Source organism: Pinus tabuliformis, chromosome 5_2 (assembly GCF_031772625.1).
Source record: "Pinus tabuliformis cultivar Carrire ecotype Pingquan chromosome 5_2, CPIR1, whole genome shotgun sequence".
In the NCBI taxonomy this organism is placed as follows: Eukaryota; Viridiplantae; Streptophyta; class Pinopsida; order Pinales; family Pinaceae; genus Pinus; species Pinus tabuliformis.
In genome coordinates this window covers 1,081,720,093-1,081,727,238 of record NC_142306.1, presented here as the reverse complement: position 1 = coordinate 1,081,727,238, position 7,146 = coordinate 1,081,720,093, and positions in this window count along the sequence as shown.

Genomic DNA, 7,146 nt, shown 5'->3' with positions numbered 1-7,146 from the left:
ATAAAATATTTTGGAAAACTGATCCTTATTATTGACAGATACAGTTAAAGACTCTAGCCTAGATATAATACTAGTTTCAACTTCATAAAGTTTGACGAAAACAACCTTTAGTGAAGAAATTGTTTTATCTCAGTACAATGAAAGGTATCCATAACAAAATAAAGATTTTCTGTAGAACAGCAATTTCCAAAAACTCTATTATTGTCATCCAGAGCTATCTTAAGGAAACAATGACATCTTGCCTGCTAAGGAAATCGCAACCTTCAGAGGAATAATCCAAGGATACACTTTATCTTGAAGAATGAGAGGTCTCATCACGAGCCGACTTATCATTATCACAGATATTATAACTTGCTGACTTTGCCAATACTGTCTACCACAACAGGGCAATGACTCAAGATTGTTGCAATCAAAAGACAAGGGGTCTCATCACGAGCCAGTTTGTTCAGCAAAGTTATAAATCAAGTGAGTGACTATGTCATAATTTGGCTACCAAACCAAGACATTGTTCTTTAATAATTAAAAAGAAAATTAAAGCAATAAGTGTGGATATGGATTTTCCTTTGAAAGTTGTAGGTCACCTTAAGAAGGATACAGGATCATTGTTGGGTAACAGGTAAGCCTGTCGAGGCTATAAATGTCTGCTGGCAACAGAGGCTCTACCTACGACAAATGAGCATATTTAAAACTAGTATACAGAGGAGACTTTGTTTTATCTTTACAAAACCAAGTAATGGCTGATATAAATACAAGGACTAGCCTGAGGAAGCTAATAGTCGAAGTAGAAAAAGGTTGAAACAAAATATCATTGACAGTTTAGAGCATAATGTGCTTTATCTTTCCATAATAAAGTTTAATTTTCTAAAAAAATTTCTGTTTTGGAAGTTTGAAAAATTCAATAGAAAAAACAGAGATAACTGGTTCTCCCAAGTGAATCGCCAATTGTTGTGACCAGCAACAACCCCCCCCCCCCTTCTCATTTAAGTGTTATCCAAAATACTAAATGTGTGGGGACCCTTAGTTAAAATTTAGGAAAAGCAAGAGTAGGGCTTAAATTTCTTTTCCGCAAAATAAAGTTACCATCGTAAGCTTAGGAAACTCCTTCGAATACTTAAAACCTAAGTTTATGATAAGGAAGAAATCTTTAAAAACGCATCGTAAAACGGTAGTAGAATGCCACCATTCAAGTACAATCCCGACATATGCGAAATTGTGGTATTAAACAACTATCGCATCGCCATAAGTAAAACCTATAAGAAAAAACTTCAAGATTTACCGATTTGCGATGACACCGATCGCAAGATCGTATATCACAGGAAACAGGTTAACGAAATTTGTTATACATAAACTATTGTGATCTGCGATATTGTGATATCGCGATATAGCGATGGTTGCGATGTTGAGCCACACTAACGCTGCGATGTTGTGATCTGCGATATTGCGATCTTCGATGTTGTGAAGCAAATCGCAAAATTGCTCCATCGCAGATCATTCGGGCACAAAATTCAAGAAAAACTACTTGCCATAAACTGACACATAATTACACACTTTAAATGCTAATACAGGAGTTAGTTGCTAGTTATTAATAAAATATGGACGCGTGCTTTTCAAACAATCACTTCACGTAAGGTGGTGTATTTGGTATGTCTGCGGCATTTAAAACCCTCCCATCACCCTCCCGGGTCATTCATTTCCATTTCACGTGTGAATTGCAGGAACGGAGAACGGAGGAAGATACAAGGCAATACGCAGGTTGAAATGGGGAAGAAAAAAAAAGCTCAGAGCTCCGAAGAAAAGGAAATGGCACCTTTGTATACATATATGGCTTGTAACAGAGACACAGGAATAGCTACATGGGAAGGCATGTATAGACTGCTCGAAGAAGAGAATCCCAGAGTAATGAGAGTTACTTCTGTCGCAGGCTCACAGAGTTCTTCTAAAGCATCCCTAGAAGAGCTAGCATGCTCATTCCTACATCAGATAGCAGCGAGGTCCAAAATTCTCCCATACACAGACATGATCAAGTGGATACTTGATAGCGTAGAAATGAAAAATAGACAGTTCAAGGTTCATGGTCAAGGGCTCATTGGGTCATTCGCTGCGCAAGATTTAAAGCTTATGTATCATCTGCCTGAGCCACAGGCAACTTATAACACGCAATTCATAGAAAAATTTGTGGCGGAGAACCCGAACCTGTCGGAAACCACCAAAGATTGGTCCAGAAAAGATGAACCGCTCAAGAAAGATAAGCACGGTATGTACAGTACTGGTTCCCTTACCTCCCCATATTGCTTTGCTGCTGCCATGCTCTGTAGATTATTTGGAATGCCAAATATCAACAAATTTTCATCCGAATGGTTACCATTACTAGATGCTGCCACAAATGCCACTATTGTAGATTGGGCCAAAATTTTATCTGATAACCTAATCACGGCTATTGTCAGTTACCGGTCCAAAAGATCTACGTCTCAAAGGATTTATCCTCCTTTTTACCTAGCCGCATATGTTATGGATTCAATATGTTATGTTTCTAAATTCCCTGTTATGGGTTGGAAGTGGACAACTCAAGACCCCTTACCCATCCATGTCTATCATAAGATATTGTGGGACTCTCAGTTCACTCCATATTTCTACCAGATTTGTCACGGACTCATGTTGCCCTTGTATAGAATGTTGAATGATAAAGAACCCCCGAGGTGCTCACTTGAAGCACAGATAGATATCCTCCCAATCGCAAGATGGTTCGGAGAAGAATTGTTCACTTATGTTAGAGTATTTGGAAGTACTGTACCCCCTCATGTTCTACCCTTGTATATCCCTGATAAACTCCTAGCTCGAGAAATTGCATATCAAACATGTTCAGAGGGCGGCCTAACTAAAGACTTAAAGGACAAAAAGAAGGCTATATGGCCACATTTTCCTGTGGCTTATGGGGCCTTTTCGCTGTTTGATGTAGGTCACACGTTCACTGAAGTACAGAATATGACGTGTTTACAATTATTTAAATTCCCGGGAAGACCATTTGACCCAAATGAGGTTGCCCAGAATTTCACAACTACAGTCAAGATAAAAGTGTTCTTTAGAAAAAAGGATTTATTTGATGATATATTCCAAAATAAAAACTCACTACAAGAGATTTTGCGTGAAGCCCAATTTCAATTGTCTCCAAAAGACTTTCAAAAGTTCATGGTATACAGAGAAAGAAGACTAGCCAGTATTCCTCTAGAAAAGCTGCGACTGTCTGCAAGAGAACCAACTCCAAGAATTAGTCTCAGTGGGAGTTCAAGCACTAACGGATCTAAATCTAAGTCTGTACAAGAAATGCCTGAACATTCTAAAAGATCCGGAAACGACCAAGATAGGAGCGAAGAGTCAGCTAAGGATACTGCCCAGGCAATGGAACTTCCACAACAGCATGTTATTACCTCCCCACAGAGAGATCCTCCCCCCCTTGTCATTGAAGCACCACCCGTCACAACAGAATTAGATAAGGAATGGGAAACCTTCAACGAACTGATCAATCTTGAAGGACAAGCCCCAAAAACACCTGTGAGCAATACACAGGTAGCACAGGAAGTAGTCACAACCTTAGCCAGCAATGTCTCAGAAACAGAGCATATTCCTATTGCTCCATCTTCTGAGCTTATACTTAATGTAGAAGAAATTCCCCCTCTGGACATATTTTATAGTCCCCAACATAAAGCAGTGGTAAGAAGACAAAGAAAGAAAAGGAAATTAGAAAATACACTCTCTCAAGATGCTGAGCAATTAGACGTCTTATGGAAAGATCCCACCAGTAATCCGACTGAAAATCTCACCAAACTATCTCAGATCGTAGGAGCGTATGCCTCTGCGACTATTGACAAAGCATCAGAAGTACAACAATTGTTGAAAGAGTGAGAAGATCAAATACAGGTACTGCAACTACAATTGCAACAAGCCAACACTAATAATGAGGCACACAAACAGCTTGAAAAATTGCAGGAAGAGTTCCAGCAAATGCAGATAGGTTATCAGAGAAGTTTGGATGAAAAGGGAAAATAGTTACAGGATTTACAAGAGATGCATAGAGACGACCCTAAACTTACAGAGTTTATTTCAGAATCTATTTCCTTGAATGAACAACTACTGCAACAGCAAGAAGTGTTGGGCCAAAAGATATCACAGTGGAATTATTATTGTGAAATGAGTGATAAGATCACTAATCAAGTGGTCGACTTACGAAGTGACTATGATCTGATTGAAAAACGGGTGACTGAGTACTTGGCTTGGCAGGATGAAGACGAGGGAAAAAGAGCAGGCGCACCCAGGATAAATGAGAATCATAAAGAGCTGCTCTTTAATAAGTGGGACGATCAAATCAGAGAGGTAGAACAAGCGGCAGAAACAACAACCACGACAGCAAGCATTCTTATTGACTGTGTAAATGAGAATTTGCACAGAGCAAATTTGATCGCAGAAACCACCCCGGGATATTTACCAAACAAACTACAACTAGAGGCAGAGTGGAAGCAGAAAGCGCAGGAAAAGGGAAAAGCGATCCAAGCACTAAACAGGTTAAATTGGGAATGTTACTGGACATACTTGGTTAAGCTGCATAGTCAGTGGATGACTGTGAAGTGTATCATAAATGTGGCTGAAAAGATGGTACCAACTCTCATCGATTCCGTTTTCTCAGCCCAGCTCAAAGCAGAAGTCAGCCAGCCGACTCTCCTTAAACCAATGCTGAATACATGCAGGTTTAAAGACCAGATACAAAAGTAGTTTAGTTCTGAATTTAATTTTCACTTTAAATTTTGCTTAGAAAAAGGGCGGTCATTTTAAAACCGCGTCTTGAATTTTTGTAAATAAACTATTAATAGAATTAGGAAGTAGTATTTAAACCCTTCTCATGCATTTAGAGAAGGGTCTAGAAATTTATCAAAAACTTGTCCTCAGAACATGCACTTTTGCACCCTCATAGGAGGTTTTGGTGAATGAATGGATCAAGATTTGTTGATGTTTGCATTTTATATCTGCTACTGATGTCGCACTTCTGTACTCTTAGTAGATGCTAGAGCAAGGAAAGATAAATCATTGTTGCTTGAAGCTTATGAGTAGGACCAGTCATAAATGGTACCTTTATCTCTTGACCATTTCTGCTTATATGTTAAAGTGATATACAGTTTTCAGTTGTTTATATGTTATTGCATGAATTCTTGAGTTATCATTTGGCACTTTTGTACGGTGGTAGCTATTTATTTATGTTTAATGTATGAATAGATCATTATGCGATATGATTTTCACAACTGTTTCGTCTAACTGTTTATGCGAAATAGTTCTTCTTGATTGATTTCCTTTCTTATAATCGCCGAATAATCTTTATTACTAGTTGTTATTAGAAATCTCTTTAGATCGCTTAATAGAAGAATTACATCTCGGGTTAGCATAGATTTAGATGTGCTGTTTTTTTTTAGATTACAATAGCATAGAATTAGAATAAATTTTGAATTAGAATAGCTTAGATAGGAACTGTTAGATCAGCAACATCGAATTCTACACACACACACCCATAGATTGGGAAACTGGTCCCATTATCCCCAGTCGGACCCGCTATACCAAACGAATAAGGAGCTGCCAACCAAGGTCCGGACCGGGTGGGTATCCCCCTTGTTGACGACCTGATTTTCGGGGCTTCAACAGGTCAATATTGGTTGTACTTTCACGCATTTGATAGCCTCCCTGACAACGACGCCAAAATGTTGGTGTCCAAGTATGAATTATGAAATTCACCCAACCCACATTTAATTGTCAACCCGTGGTTCTACTAGTTGTTTCAAGACTATCGTGCATTGTATGTGTAGTTCACAGTTTCCCTACCCAACAATGAACATTAATTATAAATTCATCAATGTGTAACAGAAATAAATACTGTAACAACAAATAAGAGTAACAACAAGTAATAATTGTAACAGAAATAAGAGTAACAACAATTAGGACTCACAACAACACACTAATAAACATTCACATCAATAATAAACTCACAAAAATAAACCTAACACACATCTAATCCAGCAGCACCTCGTCAGGAGAGTGGCCCAAATCCATGATCAGGGTTGTAGCGAGATCAACGATTCAAGATATACTCAGAAGATCAAACTGTCATTAATTAAAGAAATATTACAAGTATGTTGTTACAAACTCAAAGTTAGAGTATTTCTCTTGTAACCTTAACGACTCTTAACAACTATGGATTTCACAACCCGCAAATCTACTTTATACAATTTGTCAATAATACAACTCCTAGAATTAGGGCATTGTCTGCCTTTAATTACATGGTGGTTTTCAGAATGAAACATAATGTAAAAGATAGCAGTGTTTCATTTGAAATATTGATTCACCGTTGCAGCCAATATCCAAGGATAACACCGCCAGCTTTGACAGTATCATCCAGTAAATCACGGTCCTCATCATTCTCCCTTAAAATCTGTAGAAATAACTGAATTAGCAAGCCACTTAGGTAATAATCCCCTACAACTATGCTTCATTGACCAATAGTCCATAAAGACATGACAAGAGGTATACCTGTGCATTTTAAGATATCGATTAACCACTATTGGCGTGAAATGGATAAAAATAATAGGGTAAAAGGGTGAGTAAAAGTATGCGAATCTAGCCACCAACACTCACTCTCAAGCAAGTTCGATATCTCAAGAAGAGCTAGAGAAGTGTGAAGTCTGTTGTCGGGAGGAAAAAATAAGTGCGAGTTTTGGGGAGTCTCTAGAGAAGAAGAAAATCAAACTTTTGGTGCCTCTCTCTCTCTGTTTCCTGGTCTGGGTTGGGAGATCGAAGTCTCCCAAGATTTCGTTGTTGTCGTAAGTTGCATGTTTTCGGAAGTTGTTGTCTAGTCGAAGTTGCTGGAAGGGGTTGAAGATCTTGGAGGCTAACATGGTGTGGAGGTAAAGCTTGGTCTTCATCTAAGGTGAAGAGTCTCAAAGAATACTATTGAACAAAAGAATTATATTGACTGGGTTTTCACCTCGGGGGGGATTTTTCCCTGGCATGTTCCTATATCTTGTGTCTCTTGTTTTGTGATCTTCATATATGTATAATTTCTTAATGAAAGAGAAGATAATAAAGAAGTAAAAGAAGCTATCACACTCGCAA